At 50.4% G+C, this 18,362-nt stretch overlaps 1 long non-coding RNA gene and 1 pseudogene across 1 annotated transcript; both read left to right on the top strand.

Moving 5' to 3' along the window:
• The first annotated feature begins 2,200 nt into the window (after positions 1-2,200).
• On the top strand, positions 2,201-4,733 carry LOC123652870. Its single transcript, XR_006742409.1, has 3 exons — positions 2,201-2,396; positions 2,533-2,660; positions 3,096-4,733. It is a non-coding gene; the product is annotated as an uncharacterized LOC123652870 (long non-coding RNA).
• Positions 4,734-6,593: 1,860 nt separating this feature from the next.
• LOC118726165 lies at positions 6,594-7,642 on the top strand (annotated as a pseudogene).
• Positions 7,643-18,362: the final 10,720 nt, after the last annotated feature.

Raw genomic sequence — 18,362 nt, 5'->3', positions numbered from 1 at the left:
TCCTGGGTCCGCTCGTCACTGCCAGTGAGCACCTGCCTCACCAGGCCAGCGGCAGGCGGCCCAGGCCATTCTTTTCTGCTCTGCAGGCCATTCTGTGTCCCTTTATTTTGTGACATTATGGCTGCAACATGATGATTCCGTGAATGCTTTTCAAAACCCTCAGTGGTCTGTGTTTTTTAAAAGACCATGAAATAAAGGCATAATTGTATGTACTCGGGTTTTTTGTGTGAATCATTATTAACCATATTTTCAGAGAGTTAGTTAGGATGAGATTAATGGATAGAAGGAAATGTTTATTTTTATATCAGATTTCCTTTTTAAAATATCCTCACTTGAGGATGTGTTGTTGTTTTTTTCTCATTGATTTGAGAGAGAGAGAGAGAGAGAGAGAGAGAGAGAGAGAGAGAGAGAGAGATCAGTGTGAAAAAGAAACATGGATTGGTTGCCTTCTGCACACTCACCGACTGGGGAATTGAACCTGCAACCTTTTGGTGTACGGGATGATTATCCAATCAACTGAGCCACCCAGCCAGGATATCAGATATCCTCTTTAAAAAAAAAATATAAAATTTATTTGTATTAGTTTTAGAAAAAGAGGAAAGGAGAGAGAGAGAAACATCAATGTGTGAGTGGAGCATCAACCAGCTACATCCTGCACACCCGCCCCCTACCAGGAATGGAGCCTACCACCTGGCCATGTGCCCTGACTAGGAGTTGAACTGGCAACCTTTTGATGCACAAGACAATGCCCAACCAACTGAGCCACCCTGGCCAGGGCAGACTTTTCAAAAATACAATATATTCTATTGATTTTAGAGAGGAAGGGAGAGGGAGAGAGAGAGAGAAACATCAATGATGAGAGAGAATCATTGATTGGCTACCTCCTGTATGCCCCCCGCTAGGGACTGAGCCCGAAACCCAGCCATGTGCTCTTGGCCAGAATCGAACCTGAGACTGTTCAGTCTGCAGGCTGATGCTCTATCCATTGAGCCAAACCAGCTAGGGCCAGACTTCCTTTTTAATGGACATGTCTAAGGTGGATTAAAGTATCTTTAAAAAAATACCACATGATTTGTTATATTCAGAGTTTGGGTAAATATGAGGGCAGTAATAGTAGTGGGTTCATTCTTGTAACAAGTGTCTGTTGTTTGTCTACACTGGGCACCGCTTGACATTGCTTCTCTACACGGGCTGTTTGGGGTGCTGGGGAGTCTTGCTGTATCCTATACTCTCTTCCTTTAGGAGCTCTGTGCTCTGCCATGACTTTCTCCTGGTTTGTAACTAACCTGGTCGTTTTCTTAACTTTGTTCTATGGTGTTAGGTGATGTGTGAGGCCCCTGCGCACTGAATGGAGTAGGTACCATTTCAGTTAGACCCTGGTTGTCTGCGGGTCACTGTCACCTGACACTTTGGGAATGTTTGCATTGAATTGTGAAACGGGTTACTTTTCCTTCTTCCCCCCTCAGCCTGATGCTTTTCTTCCTAAATGGTGCTTAGCCCGGCCAGCGTGGCTCAGTGGTTGAGCATCAACCCATGAACCAGGAGGTTCCTTTCAGTTCCCAGTCAGGGTGCATGCCAGGGGTTGCAAGCTTGATCCCCAGTGTGGGGGGTTCCCTGTGGGGGGCGTTCAGGAGGAAGCCGATCAGTGATTCTCTCTCATCATTGGTGTTTCTATATCTCTCCCTTTCCATGTCTCTCTGGCATCCATAAAAATATTTTTTAAATGGTCCTCTAAAAGAGACACAGTAGCTCATCCAGCAAAGTGCACGAGTTTGGGCATTTACATTCCGGGTGCAGCTAAATGTTTTTGCTCACCACACCCAGCAGCGTGGGTTTGTGCTGCAAAGAGCTTTTGTTGGTCTTTTGTATCTTTTCCAATCTCATAGATTAACACAAACTCTATTTGTAGCTTATTGGTGAGATTGAACGTCTTTTTATAAGTTAATTGGCTATTATTATAGTTTTTTCCTAGTTCGTTTTCTTAACATTGGGATCCAAACAAACTAAAAAAAAAAAAGAATAAAAATGATTGCATTGTTGCAATTGCCTTATGAGATGGTGTCAGCTCCTTAGCAAAAATGATACCAAGCAAAACAGATATTTTCGGTGGATATTTGGCCCCTCGGCCATTGCACAGGTAGCTCTGGTCCCAAGCTCTTCAGGGCCAGGTGGGGCGGCGGAGTTCAGACCAGGTGCGCGGCTTGCCCAGGGGTGCACCTGGGGAAGCAGTGCGGGACCCACACTCCCGGTGACAAAGCCTAACTGGGATTCTTCTTTCGCACGAGAGCTTTTTAAATGTCTCTGCTGGGTTCTGCAGAGGAAGATCTGAGAGGATGGCTCACTCCGCCGTCCTGTCTGCTCTGCCTGGACTCCCGCCAGTTTGTCCAGATTCCACGGTGGGCGTGGGCGTGGGCAGGCAGCACTCCCAGCTCCTCCGGTGGGGTGTGAATTTGAGCAGGAGGGGATTTGGCAGTTTCTACGAACAGTGAAACTCACAGAAGTGGTGACTCTGTTCTCCCCGGTCTCTTGCAGAGAAATGCACAGACATGCAGCAGGTCCACTGTGCACGGGCGTCGGTCACTTGCGGTGGCCAGCCGCTGGCGCTTCAGGACACTGCACCCCGTGGACCTGAGCGAAGGGCGGCTGCCAGGACACAGCAGGTGAGAGAGCAAGGCAGAGATGCCGAGCTACAGGCTACTCATGCGGTTAAGGTCAACCCGGGGATGAGCATATATGGGCGGTGAGACAAACACTACTTCAGGCCCCCTGATGTATGCTTGGGGACAGAACTGGTTCCAGGTTCCCCATTGCCAACTCTGCCAGCGTGCTTGCATGGCTGGTACACTTTCTAGCCTGGCAGGCTCAGATGCCAACCAGGAAAGGCCAGAGTGAAGAATCTGGAAACCACTGGCCTACCTCTAGAACATTCCCTGCATTGAGTTGTCTTCCGATGCCGTCATTTCTAAATGCTTACAAATATTTTCATTTTTGTGTTCCAATAAAACTTTATTTACATAGCAAGGCAAACTGTATTTTTAAATGTAGGATTTTGCTGTGCATTGGTGCACTGACATCATGTTTCCTTTCTGTTCCAGACTCCTCTCCTCACCCACCCGCTCGGCCTGCCTTTGGAAATAAGAGCTGAGGGTGAATTCCTTCCAGGTCGTGCACATGGCGTCTCCAATTCACCACAGCCTTGGGCCCCGGGAAGGGCCCACGGAGGGGGGTACTCACTGTTGCCCCCCATTTGGGGAAACACATTCCCAGCCTGACCTAAACTTTTTGTTCGGCACATGAGCCCTGTAGCCACCAGGGGGCAGCATCAGAATTGTAAAAAAAAAAAAAAAACTTCAAAAATAATCTCCACGTGAAGGAGGAATTCGGAATTTATGGGTGAAGAAGCCTGACAGGATTGAAGTTACACTTCTGTGAAAGCACATCTTAGCTATTTCAGGACCAGCAAGTGCAGAATAGAAAGATGGCATTTTGAAGGTTTTCTGGATGGAACTCCACACCCGCCTGCACTTAAACACAAACATTTCAGACCTACAGTTCTTACAGTTGGTTCTGAGGGTTCCCACAGATGCTCAGAGTAGCATTTCCTACTTCCTGCACTGACTCCGGGTGGAGGGAAGGAGGAAACATGCCCCCAGGCCTGGGGGCTCGCCTTGGATTTCCTCGGATGACCTCAGGCCCTGGAAGGGAGAGCCCAGGCCTGTGGAGTGTGTGGCTGGTTTGTGCTCCACACCATGTGCCAGCGTTCTGCATTACAGAAGTGTCGGTAAGGAACCTGGGCGTGGCTGGGAATGTGACCTTGTCCCATGGTCAGTGGAAGCCCGCGCTCGGGCTGCTGGGAGGCCGGGTGGACTAGCCAGGCCAGGCCGTGGCCTTCTACTGGAAGCTCAGGCATGTCCCTCCTGGTAGGTGTCTCTTAGGTTGCTGCTTAGGTTGTCTTTCCTCCTGTGTCTGGAGGGAGGCTGAGGACCCGCTGTTGCTGGGTCTTGCTGTCCCTGGGACTGCAGCACCACAGGCTGCAGGGCGCTGGCACCCTCCGGAGCTGGGCTCTGCTGTGGGGAGCAGTGCCCATCTCTGGGTTCCACCCGTGCCCAGCATGTTTCAGGGGAGGCAGCTGGGAGCAGACAGATGCTGGGCTCGGGGCCAGGTGACCCATCTGCTAGTGTGTAATCTTCAACCTCACTGAGCCCCACTTCCCTCATCTTTTAAAAATGGGAATAGCGATCTCTCTCATAATTGTTCCAAAAATGAACAGAGGTCATATGCAATGGATCTTTAGGGCAGTGAAATACTCCGTGTGACACTATAATGTGCTGCCTGTCCTTATACACATGCCCAGAGGCCTAGAATGTGCAACCCAAAGGCAAGCTATGGGCTCAGGGTGAAGAGATGGACAGCGGTCTGTCAGTGACAATGAGTGTGCCGGCTGCCGGGGACGTAGGCACTGGAGGCGCTGGGTGGGAGCGGCAAGAGGTGTGGACTAACGGCTCCACACAGTAGTCTGCTAGCAAAGAGGCTTTCCCTGGCCAGGCATGTGTTCACTGCACTGTGAATGCATAACTTGGCTCAGCATCAGCCACAGCCTGCTCAGAGATGGTCCAGCTCCTCTCAGGTGTCACTGTGCTGAGCACTTGGCATGGCTTCTTACTCCCAGTAGTAAAGAACCATGCCCCATGTCAGAATTCTCCCACACTATTATTATTATTATTGTTATTATTATTACTACTAGAGGCCTGGTGCACAGACTTGTAGTGTCCCTTGGCCTGGCCTGTGAAGATTGAGCCGAAACTGACTCTCCAACATTCCCCAAGGGGTCCAGGCTTTTGAAAGGGCACAGGAATCAGGGTGTTGTATGATCAGGACCGGGGAGGTACTGCATGCAGGAAGGCTCCAGGCCAGGGATCCTCAAACTTTTTAAAGTGGGGGCCAGATCACGGTCCCTCAGAGAGCTGGAGGGCCGGACTATATGAACTACTAATTCCTACTGTAACACCTCGACTGCACTCACTGCCCAAAAAACCTGGCGGGCCGGATCAGACTCCTCTGCGGGCCGCATGTGGCCCGCGGGCCGTAGTTTGAAGACGCCTGCTCCAGGCCATGTCCAGTCCATCTAACCCAGTCCCAATCGGTTAGATCCCAGCAGCAAACTAACCTACTGGTTGGAATGTCTGACCCCTGGTGTCAGTGCACATCATAGCGTTGGTCGAATGGTCATATAAATGGTCAGACATTTAGCATATTAAGCTTTTATTATACAGGATTGTTATTATTATTAATTTATTTCACAGAGGAAGGGAGAGGGAGAGAGAGATAAAAACATCAATGATGAGAGAGAATCATTGATCTGCTGCCTCCTGCACACACCCCCACTGGAGATCGAGCCCACAACCCAGGCATGTGCCCTGATGGGAAATTGAACCTTGACCTCCTGGTTCATAAGAACGTGCTCAAGGGTATTCTTGTTGCCTAGTAGTGACAATCATGCTAATAACATCAAAACATGTGCTAACCAGTGGTGAGCCTGCATTTCTCTGTTTCACATGGACCAATTTAGCAACCCTAGGAAGGAAGACTGTTATCAATCCCGTTGACAGATGGGCTGAGACACAAATGAGTTAACTGCAATGTCACATGGCTGGAAAGTGGGGAGCTAGACCTGAGAGACCCAACCTCAACCCCATCCCCGCCCAGAGCACATCTCAACCACGCCTCGCTGTCTGGCGGCCTCCTTGCTCACTCAGCGACCACACGGACAGTTAGTTGTTGTTCCAGGCAGTACTGCTTCCCATCCTCAGAGTTCAGTCCTGTTGCCAGGCAGACGTGTACACAGGTGATAAGAACAACCTTGGACACAGTGACAGGAACAGCCTCGCACCCAGGTTGTGGTCCTGTCTCTGGGTCATGCCCCTCTGGGAGAGAAAGGGGCTCCTTGAATGAACAGCCTCTACAGCATCGAGGACCCAACTGCTGGGCTGGCTGCTCACGCACAGGAAACCCCGACCGGCCGCATCTGGCACCGGCTCAGAGAGGAGAAGCTTGTGGTAGTCACTGGGGCCATTGCTTTACCACTTAGATGATCCTCTGTGTGGGAAAAGGATGATAATAAAAATACTACAGGACTTAGAAGTAGGCTATTGCTTCTGTGTGTTCCCACTATCAATAAACTTGATAAGCTGTGGCCATGGCCGGTGTGGCTTGGTTGTGTGTGGTCCTAGGCACAGAAAGGTTCGGTTCCCGGTCCTCGCTGGACTGGATCCCCAGTAGGAGGTGTGCAGGAGGCAGCGGATCGGCATTTGCTCTCTCTTCCTCTCCCGCCCTTCCTCTCTAAAAGTCAATACAAAGATTTAAAATCCCACACAAAACAGGTGAACTGTGAGGCAGGCAATCAGCTTGTCCTCAAGGGTAAAAAGCATCCTGCTCTGATGTGCACATGCACTCTGAGGAGCCTGTGTCCCAGGGTCAGACTGCCAGACAGGAGAAGTTAGAAAGAACCTTCTCGGAGCCAGCCGCTCCCCTTGCTGACTGCTGCGTCCTGAGTTGCTGGGATAATGTGGAAGGCAGCCCCCCCCCCCCCCCCAGAAGGCTCCAATGAGCACTTGTGCGCTCTCCTCCTTTCCTCTGGCGGCCCGGGGGGGAGAAAGCCTTGTTCCCGGAATGCCCATCTGCAATGCCCTGGCTGCCGACCAGCAGGCCACTTATGGGACGTGCACTGGAGCACTCTGCAGGCTGTTGTGCAGCTGCGGGAAGGAAGGAGCTTCTGGTTACAATGCTGCAGCTGGGCCAGCCTCCCGCCAGGGCGGTGAGTGGAAGGAACTTCTTGTGTGCATCGCCTGGGAGCTGGTTAAAATGTGTCTGAGGCTCTTTTCTGGCTGGAATCATGGAGGGTGCAGGAGAGGAGAAGAAGGTTCCTTCGGTGCCAGAAACTCTCAAGGAAAAGCGAAGGAATTGCAAGCACAGAGCAGAGGATCAAGTGCCTGAGAAAAATGTTTGCCCAAATGATGCTTCGAAAGGCAAGAAGGAAGCTCGTCTATGCAAAGCTGAGACTGACACAGGCACACAGGCAGATGAGCAGAACCGAGATTCGGATGGCTGGCAACTTCTACGTACCGCCAAACCCAGATTGGCAAACCCAGATTGGTCCACTAGGACCGAGGGTGTCAATGGTGTAAGCCCAGAGGTCCGAAGGTGCTGCAGCCTCTTCGCCTTCGTCAGATCTTCAGCAGCTCCTTGTTAAGCTCAACAAGGCTCCCATGAACATGCGGACAGTGGAGCCATACATTGAGGGGGATACCCAAACCTGAAGTCACTAAAGGAATTGATCTACAAGCGTGGTTATGACAAAATCAACCAAAAAAGAATTTCCCTGACAGATAACTCATTGATTGTTCAGTCTCTTGGTAAATATGGCATCATCTGCTTGGGAGATCTGAGTCCTGAGATCTACACTTCCTGTGGCCCTTCCTGTTATCTTCTCCAGGAGCTGGGTGGAGAGAAAGACCACCCACTGTGTAAAGGTGCACATGCTAGGACAGGGAAGACCAGATCAATAGGCTGATTAGAAGAATGAACAAAGATATCTACAATAGTTATTTTTATAATCTGGTCAATTAATAAATTAAAACAAACAAACAAATGTGCTGGAGGAGTTTGAAGCATTTTATGTCATTATTTTTTTAATATATATTTTTTATTGATTTCAGAGAGGAAGGGAGAGGGAGAGAGAGAGAGAAACATCAATGATTAGAATCATGGATCGGCTGCCTCCTGTGCACCCCACATTGGTGAATTGAGCCCATAACTCAGGCATGTGCCCTGACTGGCAATTGAATTGTGACCTCCTGGTGCATAGGTCAATGCTCGACCACTGAGCCATGCTGGCCAGGAGAGTTTGAACCATTTAGAAAAGCCATTCCCAGCATGCCGCAATGGCTTCTGTTATGGAGTGCTGTGAGAGGAGGTGGTGCACCGGTGGGATGTGAGACTGGAAGCAGGGCTGTGGCGGGAGGACTGCGGGGGGCAGGTAGGACTGAGGAGGTGGGAGGACTGTTGGGGCAGGGAGGACTGAGGAGGCGGGAGGACTGTTGGGGCAGGGAGGACTGAGGAGGCGGGAGGACTGCGGGGATCAGGGAGAACTGAGGAGGCAGGAGGACTGCAGGGCAGGGAGGACTGCGGGGGTCAGGGAGGTCTGAGGAGGCAGGGAGGACTGAGGAGGCGGGAGGACTGCAGGGCAGGGAGGACTGCGGGGGTCAGGGAGGACTGAGGAGGCAGGGAGGACTGAGGAGGCAGGAGGACTGCGGAGGCAGGAGGACTGCGGGGGCAGGGCCTGGAGCCCGAGCCAGGACTTCCTGGTGTCCTCACCAACCCTGGTGCTTCCAGGGTTTTGATAGCACAGCGCCACCTGTTCTTCCTTCTGCCCCAAACAGACCCAGGATGTTTGTTTTGGAAGCTGTTATAGGGCTGGCTTCAGGAACCTGGGTTTGGGGGGGACGGAGAGGGAGGAGGACGGGGAGGGGGGAGGGCAGAGGAGGGAGCAGGGAAGGGAGGAGGGAGGAGGGAGACAGGGCAGCGCCCCTCAGAAGCAGACCGCTAGGTGAGCAGGGTTCACCTTGTTAATGAAAAAAAAAACAAAAAACCTTGAAACCTGTAAAGAATTTGTGTGAGTTTATTTGAGCCAAATTGTCGACATGCCGGGAAGCAGAACCTCAATGAGTTGAGATGATGCTCCGAAGAATGGCGGGTTACATTTCTATTTATACACTGAAATCAAAGGAGGGACATAGGTGGGTTACATGAAATTCATTGGTGACAGATTAAGGAGGTGGGAGAAAGCAAAGCGGTGGGAAACCCCTGTGATTGGATAAAAAGTAAAATGATGGACGTGTACTTAGGTGAGTGCAGGAACAATTAACATGATAAAGAAGGAATTTGAGGCATCTGTCCTGGTGCCCACCACATTTGGTTGTGTTCCAGTGGCTCCAGAAAAAAAGAAAAAAGAAAAAAAAAGTAAGTTACAAGTTACCCAGACATCTCACAGATATGTTATCTTAGAGGCAAAAAGGCAAATGGGCTTAGAAAATAAGATCTAAGTTGATCTTTGTGGGGGAAAATATCTAGGACATGACTACCCACTCTAACCTGTTTGTAGTTTAAATGTTTAATTTTCAAACCGTCAAACCTGTTACGAAGCGAGTCCCCAAGAGATGGACCACCGGAGCCAATTTGATTAAGCATGCTAGAATTTATTACAGATTCGAATCTGGACTCAAACCATGGCTGACGCAGCAGCCGGTAAACACCCAGGTAAGAGCCCCGATGGAGGGGCAGTCCCTCCAGAGCGCTCACACAAAAACACAGACAAACACACACCTACCGCAGCCAGTCAGGCTCTCTGGAGTGGGGTCCCTCATGGTCCTGGCTGGGGATTCCAGTCATGATCCCCAAGGACCACCAGGGAGCCGAGTCCGATGCAATAAACAAAAGAGCCATCTCCATGCTAGCATGGGCTATCCCACTCATGCTGGCAGCATGGCGGAAAAGAGCGAATTTCGCCAAGTCCAGGGGTTTTACTCAGGTCGGTGATGTCACTGCCTCAGCTAACCCTGATTGGCCCCTCAGGACTAAATTCTAAAGACTGGGGACAGCCTGCAGTGTTGGTTCCCAGTCACACCCTGCTTGACATTGGATGTGGCCCTATCTTGCCCATAATACAAAAGCAGAACTAAAGGTTATCTACAGTTTCTACCCCTGAAGCTACTGAGTCAGTGGGAGTCAATCTCCTGTAACTACCCTATTGTTTAAGCAAGCAATGGTCGAAGTCAGATAGCAAGGTTAAAATTCAAACAGCAGTTTTTACCCTAGTATGAGTGCTACCATATTTCAAAACCATTGTGGTTATTTTAGGTCTGAGTTTGCAAGATCGCCAAGCAAGCCTCCCCTGAGCTTGTCAGGTTAGCATGTGGCTCCTTTCGCTCACAGCCTCCTCAGCTGGCAGGAGTTACCACTCCCCCTTGGGACGCCTGTGACGAAGGCCACCCCTCAGGTGACGCTGGCTCACAGGCACCCATTCCCGCATGTCCAGTGGCCCCGAGTCTGCCCTCTGGGACTTCCCAGGGCCTGTCTGCTCTCCCTTCCCACCTGGTGGTTCTTCAAATATTCGGAGCAGGACCCCCTTGTGGGCGAAAAGTGACCGAATGCTGACCTGACTAGCTCAGGGGAGGTCCGCATGGCAGCCTGGCAAACTCAGACCTACAGTGACCACAAGATGGGCTGAAATGAAAGCTTTTTAATTGTAAAGCAGTCTATGGTGGGTAGTCAGGTCTTAGGCCAGGTTCTTCCCATTATCTGAGCCTCTGTTGTCTTTTGCATCTATGATAACAAACTATTGGAATGTCAGGGTAACTTGTCACTTTCTTTTATCTGGACCCCTCAGGCCACAACCAATGCACCAAGGTGCCAGGGCTGAGGCACCAGGGTGGGGACCACAAATGCCCTCATTGTTTTTGTTATCATCTTAATTGTTGACTTAACTATCTTGCACCCACCTGTGTAAAAGAAGCATAATTATCATTTTACTTTTTATCCAATCCCAGAGGTCCCCCATTTGCTTTCTCTCACTTCCCTATCACCAATGGATTTCCTGGAACCCACCTATGTCTCATCCTTTTATTGTAATATATACCGGTAAAACAAGATTTAAAAAAAAAAAAAAAAAAAAAACCACCATTCTGGCCGAAACCGGTTTGGCTCAATGAATAGAGAGTCAGCCTGTAGACTGAAGGGTCCCGGGTTCGATTCTGGTCAAGGGCATGGACCTTGGTTGTGGGTACATCCGCAGTGGGGGGTGTGCAAGAGGCAGCTGATGGATGATTCTCTCTCATCAATGTTTCTAACTTTCTATCCCTCTCTCTTTCTCTCTGTAAAAAATCAATAAAATATATTAAAAAAAAACACACACACACAAAAAAAAACCCACCATTCTCCAGAGCATTATCTCAATACATTGAATTCTGCTTCCTGGCAAAATTACAGCTTTGAATGTTTTTGTATTAACACGAGGGGCTCAGTGCACAAACTCGTGCACCTTGAAAGGGACTATGGGTCGAGAGGCTGCAGTGGGCACAGGGTCAAGTCTCAATCCATCCTCCACACCCCCTACCCAACCCTTCCCTCTGTGGCCCCAGTTCCTGTCTGCCAGCAGCCCCCTCCAGCTCCCATGTGCTGACAGTGCGGAGAGATCCAGGCTGGTGCCAGCAGAGGGTGCAAGCAGCAGTTGTTTGCCTGATCACCTCTCAGGAGCAGGGGGAGGTGGAGAAGCCCTCAGGGCGATCGGGGCTGGCAGCCGCAGCTTGCACCCACTGATGCACCAAGCAATCAGGGCCAGCACTCATCACTCGCACCTGCTGATGGCGCCAAGTGATTGGGGCTGGCACTGGGTGCTGGCAGCAGGTGCGAGCGGCAGGCAGGACCACAGTGTGTGAAAGTAAAGAATGTTTAGTAACCACCAGAGGCTCTCTCTGATGACAGCAGTTGGCACCCCACCCTGATCTACCGTAGCATCCCTGCTCACCTGCTCCACCATCCTGCTGTGGCCGATAACCTCCATGTTTCCACTCTGCCACCTGCTGCCAACATCCTCCATGTTCTGTGCACACCCTCTGGTGGTCACATCATAGCAACTGGTTGGTTGGTTGTTCCTCTATTTGGTCTGTTTGCATATTAGGGTTTTATATATATAGGCTAGAGACCTGGTGCACAAAATTTGTGCATGGGGGGAGCAGAGGATGTCCCTCAGCCCAACCTGCACCCTCTCCAATCAGGGAACATTCAGGGGATGTCCTACTGATGGATTAGGCCTCTGGGCCTAAGCTGTAGTCTGGCCTCCCTCTGAAGGAGGTCACCAGGCTGATCAGGGGAAGGTGCCACCCTCATTGCCCCACTGCTGCTGCCACTGCCAGCTGCTGTAGCCGCCAAGATGTTTTCATCAACATGGACTCCAGTTTCTTCACACAAAAAAACAAACAAAAAAACAAAACAAAAATAAAACACCTCACTTTAGGCATTTTCAAGATGTCTCTTTCATAAGATATGGCATTTCTTTCTTTATCCTCACCTGAGGATATCTTTTCATTGATTTTTAGAAAGCATAGAAGAGAGAGGGAAAGACAGAGGGAAACATCAATGTGATAGGGACACTTCAATTGGTTGCCTCCTGCATGAGCACTAACCTGGGCCCCGACCAGGGAAGAGACTGCAACCCAAGTACATGCCCTTGGTTCGAATCGAACCTAGACCCTGTGGTTGGCAGGCTGAGGCTCTATCTACTGAGTCAAACTGGCTAGGGCAGGATATGACATTTGTTAGACCTCCAGCAAAAGACCTTAGTTTTCCCTCCAGGAGTGTGGTGGAAAAACCCTAAACCACCTTCTTGGATTCTTATTACCCAAGTTACCAAAAACAATGCAAGTGGCTTGGCCAATGAGTGGCCAGAAAAGGTGTTTCCTCTGCAGCTCACACACAGAGGTGGGACTGCCTGCTCGCCATGGCTGGCAGGCCCTGTTCTCCTTTGGCCTGTGCCATCCGTGGCTTGCCTCACCATGCACACATTTCCCTCCTGCCCACCTGCATGCGCAGCCCCCTCCTGAGCAGTTGTGACATTATGGCATCCTGGACAATTTGCATATTACCTCTCTCTCCATATATTTATATATCTTGGCATAGTCAGCAGGATTCTAAAGAAGCTCACTCAGGACCATTCCACGGACCCAGACCCAATGCTAGGATCCTGCAAGGGGCCCCGTGAGCCTGCTGGTTCTCCGCCCATTGGGTTAAATAGAAAATACCAACTTTAAAAAATGGCCAAAATGCAGTTGTCTTTGGGTACCTGCATTAACATTCTGCCTGCAGAAAGCAGAGAAATGCCGGCTCTAAAATAAAACCGAATGAATAAGTAGGAAATTAGACCTTCCAAGGAGAAGCATAAAAACAATTTTTTTCAAAAAAAAAAAAAAAAAAGGAAATTAGTAAGAGATTTTGGAGACTGCCTCAGAACTATTCTGAAGCTAACGAATGCCAGTACCCCATCTCCATTCTATGGCTCTGCCACTGTGTCCTTCGCTCTCTGAGCTCCCTCATCCGGACTTTCTTCCTTCCCTTCCGCCTCCACCACCACCACTGACTTGAGGGAAAATGAGAAGATGGATTCCAACCTTTTTCCCTTAGGAAAAAGCTGCTCTTAGCTAGAGGGGAACCAGCAATTGTTCCAGACTTTATCCTGACTCCTGAGGGATTCCCACAATTGAACAGTTAGGACATGTGATCCTGGCTATGCTGACCTGTTCCAATGAACAGACCCCCTGGTCCCTGAGCCCAAGGGCTGCTCTGGAAGTGGCTGCTCTGGCAGAGCTGCTCTGGAAGGTGGCTGTGCAACGGCGGAGGAGTCCTTTGCAGTAAGGAGCCAGGTCACCATAAAGATTGTAGAAAAACTGAAATGGTTTACAGGAAAGCAGAATCAAACGGCCGCTCCAGGATGGTGAGAGGTAATTTTCCCCTTCTCGCTTATACTTTAGGGGGAGTTGAAATTTATCAGAAAAAGGTAAGTTACTAAGGCCCTTGTAGATTCCTTATCTGTTATTAACTTCTCCACTTAAGTGGCCCTCCCCCTCTGAATGAAGCTTATGGTGAGGTATCTAAGCAACTGACAGCTCTTTTAAAATCAGAACCTGTCCCCTTTCAACTGGGCATGTTATGGGCAACAGATATTTTCCTGGTCAAAGGGGCACCAATTTGAAATATGGTGGCAATCATACTTGGGTGGAAACTGCTGTTTGAGTTTTAACCCTGTTGTTTTGACTTCGACTTTCACTTACTTGCTTTTTTCATCATGCAATGGGCTTAGGGAAGATGAATTCAAATTCTAAGCAAGGTTACAGGCAGAACTTCCTTTTTTTATTAAAGAGCCAGCTTAGTGGTAATCTTGATGCTGGTCTTGAAAACAATACAGTTCTATCCAATTAAAAAAAAAAAAAAAAAAAAAAGGTGCATCTGGCCTGGTATTGAGATTGTGGACATATCTGGTCTCTGTCCTACAAGGTCAGACAGCTAAGTTTATCTTCATCATTCTTCAAACTGGCTAAAGCAAACTAGAAAGCAACATTTTATCTAGGAAGAACAGCAGAAAATTCCAAACAACAGTTTGTTGCAAAATAGGGGTTTTCCTTCTCAGAACCTTTAAAAATAACTACCTGCCCCTAAAGCCATGCAGTCGTGTGGAGACCACCTGTGTGTGGTGCTCTGGCAGCTGTCCTGGCCAGATAGTTCAATAAATCCTTGCCTGCTTTTTTTTTAACTAATCACCAGCCTCCGGTGGTCTTATTTTGAACCCAGGATTCAACCCCACAACACAATTCACTTGATAGGAAGAGGGTTTTCTGTTTTGTTTTTATTTTTTTATTTTTTTTATTTTTTATTTTTCAATTTGCATATTCCTCTTTATTAGATAGGATAGGTGCTACAACCACATGGCGCTAGGTAAACACAGAACGTGCGGAGCCGCATTCCCCTCCGTGAGGCAGCTCCTCGGTCACGTCCTCCTGCGTTTGTTCCTCAGGCGACCCGTATATGTGCCAACACCACACACCATCCCCCCCCTCCCGGACCCCTGGCCAGAATCTCCCCTGCTGCTGCCCCTCCTGGGGTCCCCTGGCGCTGCCCCTTCCTGCAGCACGGGCGCCTTCCCCGGGACAAGTTGCTGCTCTCCTCCTCCTGGGAACGATGATGTCATGAGTAACCTTGAACACGCCTGTTCCCGCCCCCCTGAACTTCAAGGTCAGGTAAAATCGCTCAGGTGTGCCTGCCGGAGCCCTGGTGCACACCTGTCACCTTCCATGGACTCCCACGGCCTTTCCGGGATGGTCTGTGGCGATTTTCGCTTCAGCCAGGCTGAGTGCTTGCCCGCTGTTCTAACACGGTCAGCAGGTTCCTGACAACCTGACGCAGGACCCGCCCAGTGCCCCCTCCGTGGGCTTGCGGGGCCAGCGGAGGGAGTCGTGCTGATGCAGAGGAGCCGCGGGGGTCTCCTCGGCCGCCTGTCATGCTCCTGTGCTGTGTCCTTAAGCTGTGGCTCACGCTGTCATCAGCACGAAGGAAGGGAACTCTCTGCCAGGACCAGCTGCCTGTGTGCCCGCCGACCTGGCTGCGGGAGGACTGCCATCCTCCCAGGGACAGTGAACGCCTTCTGCTCTGTGCTCGGCGGCTGACAAGCCCCTCAGGGCGGAGCTCCCGGCTCCCCCTGGTCCCCACAGTTCCGACACTTCAGAGTGAATGCGGCCTCTTCAGAGAAAGCGTGGCCTGAAGCATTCCTCCTGAGGCCGTCCCTCCGTGGCGGGGGCACGTCCAGCAAGCTCTCCGTCCGGCCCTGTTCCAGATCTGAGCGTCCAACCCCAACCCCAGCCTCAGGGGCCCCGAGGCTCCCCTCGGACGTGTGACTGAGAACCGAGCTCCTCGCTGACCAAGCCCACGTCCGGGCGCCAAGAGACATCCCTCTCTGTCCCCGAGGGAGGCTGAGAGCAGGCGTGGGCTTCTCCTCGGGGTGCAGACAGCTGTCCCTCCGTGTGCATGTCGTGTGAGCTTCCAGGACACGGTGCAGCCCCCAACGGCACTTTCTTTGAAGGGTGAGGACCCAGTTGCCAGCCCCCGTCCCTCCCATGAGGCTGGCTGGTGGTCCTGTCCATCCGACCAGCTTGCAGACAGGCTGCCGTGGAGGAGCCAGGTGTGCCTCTGGGACTCCCCGTGACCCACGAGCCCCTCACCTGCCAGCGGGGGGACGCGCTGCCATCTCTCCTTCTGGGGAGGAGTTTCGGAGGCTGCAGGCAGAGGCGCCCCCTTTCCTCGGCCACGTGGATCCGTGCCTCCGCGCCGCAGCCATGCGGGTCCCACGACCCCCGACCCGCCCTCCCAGCTCCCAGCGCTGCTTCCGTATCTGCCCTCTGTTTTGTTTTTAATCAGTGATGCCCACATACATATTTTTTTCAGAAGGATAATATGTATTTAGAACTAAATGAACCAGATACCGAGCGAAAAGGAAACTTTGAGGCTGACTGAACCTTTTCTTCACGATTAACTTCCATGAGAGTCTGAGAGACCACTTAGTGGGGCTGCCCTACCCAGAATGGCCCAAACATAGGTGACCTCTTCCCCCCCCCCTCTTTCCTCTCTCTCTCTCTCTCTCTCTCTCTCTCTCTCTCTCTCTCTCTCTCTCTCTCTCTCTCTCTCTTTCTCTCTCTCTTGGCTTGCTACCCATCTCTCTGTAGATGGGGAACCAGGCCACAGTGCCTTGCAAGTCCCCTTTGTGGGGGTACATACTCTCCAACTGGGAGAAACTTGACTCAAGAAAAAGGCTAATCTTTTGCAACATGACCTGGCCCCTCTATAAGTTGGACAATGGAGAGGTTTGACTGGTTCTTGCACCATTGAGTTTAATGCTACCTTGCAGCCAGACCAGTTTTCCCATCACAGTGAAATGAATGGAGTAGGAGACCCTGAGGGCTGCAAAGGCGGGTGCCTTGGGACCAGATGTTGTCAGACATGAGATTTAAGTCTTTCCATAATATAATAATAGCGAGAGGAGTTGGCTTGACAGGCAGGCAGACAGGGCAGGGTCCAGTGGAAAACAGCAGGTGAGGCATAGGCAGGGCAGCCATGGGAGTTGGAGCAGCCTGACCACAGGAACCGACCAAGCAGAAATAATAGAATGTTTCTGGACTCAAAGGGGGAGGCGTGGGTAACCAAGGGAGGGCCTGCAGCAAACCAGATGTAGGAACACAGAGAAACAGAGGACGTTTAGGAGAGGAACAGAGAAAGAACAAAGAGACAGAGAATGGGCAGGAGAGGAACAGAGAAAGAACACAGAGACAGAGAATGGGCAGGAGAGGATCAGAGAAAGATCATAGAGACAGAGAATGTGCAGGAGAGGAACAGAGAAAAAACAGAGACAGAGAACGGGCAGGAGAGGAACAGAGAATGTTCAGGAGAGGAACAGAGAAAGAACACAGAGACAGAGAATGTGCAGGAGAGGAACAGAGAAAGAACACAGAGACAGAGAATGGGCAGGAGAGGAACAGAGAAAGAACACAGAGACAGAGAATGTGCAGAAGAGGAACAGAGAAAGAACATAAAGACAGAGAATGTGCAGGAGAGGAACAGAGAAAGAACACAGAGACAGAGAATGGGCAGGAGAGGAACAGAGAAAGAACACAGAGACAGAGAATGTGCAGGAGAGGATCAGAGAAAGAACACAGAGACAGAGAATGGGCAGGAGAGGATTAGAGAAAGAACACAGAGACAGAGAATGTTCAGGAGAGGAACAGAGAAAGAACACAGAAACAGAGAATGGGCAGGAGAGGGTCAGAGAAAGAACATAGAGACAGGGAAAGTGCAGGAGAGGAACAGAGAAAGAACACACAGAGACAGGGAAAGTGCAGGAGAGGAACAGAGAAAGAACACAGAGACAGAACGGGCAGGAGAGGAACAGAGAATGTTCAGGAGAGGAACAGAGAAAGAACACAGAGACAGAGAATGTTCAGGAGAGGAACAGAGAAAGAACACAGAGACAGAGAATGGGCAGGAGAGGATCAGAGAAAGAACACAGAGACAGAGAATGGGCAGGAGAGGAACAGAGAAAGAACACAGAGACAGAGAATGGGCAGGAGAGGAACAGAGAAAGGACATAGAGACAGGGAATGGGCAGGAGAGGATCAGAGAAAGAACACAGAGACAGAGAATGGGCAGGAGAGGAACAGAGAAAGAACGCAGAGACAGGGAAAGTCCAGGTCCGTTGCTGGGCAAGAACAATTGAGGGAACCAGTCAGATGAGGACACAGGTAGACACAGAGCAGGCTTGTAGCAAATATATACGCTTTAACGGGCAGCCCATTACTGGGTCCCCACCCCCACCCCTTTGTGTGGAGAGTCTGAATCTGCTTGTAATGAATTTCCACTTTTGCTTAAATCTTCTGTTCCGAGTAGCTCATTGCTAGGCTCACGGTTCAGGTTATCAATAGGCAGTTCTCGGGACCGAAGGATGGACCACATTCCGATGTGAGCTCCCTTGTCCCCAGGTGTATGACTCCCAGCCAAGTGAGAATGTGCTTTCTAATCAGAACAGAACCATCGTGGTCAACAGCATGATTAATATTCCTTATAATTGTAGCTGGTCCCCAATATTCTGTTTCTGCCCCAAACAGCTACAGAGCCTGAGAGGGGAAAAAATATTCAAATGAAAAGAAACATTTCAAAAACAGGTGAATGAATTTGTTAGTCTTTTGCCAACATTTGCCCAACCGTGAGGAATT

The sequence above is a fragment of the Pipistrellus kuhlii genome, unplaced genomic scaffold, assembly GCF_014108245.1.
Source record: "Pipistrellus kuhlii isolate mPipKuh1 unplaced genomic scaffold, mPipKuh1.p scaffold_m20_p_21, whole genome shotgun sequence".
NCBI classification, from domain to species: Eukaryota; Metazoa; Chordata; class Mammalia; order Chiroptera; family Vespertilionidae; genus Pipistrellus; species Pipistrellus kuhlii.
The sequence above is the reverse complement of the archived record's forward strand: the minus strand, read 5'-3'. Positions and strand labels throughout refer to the sequence as shown.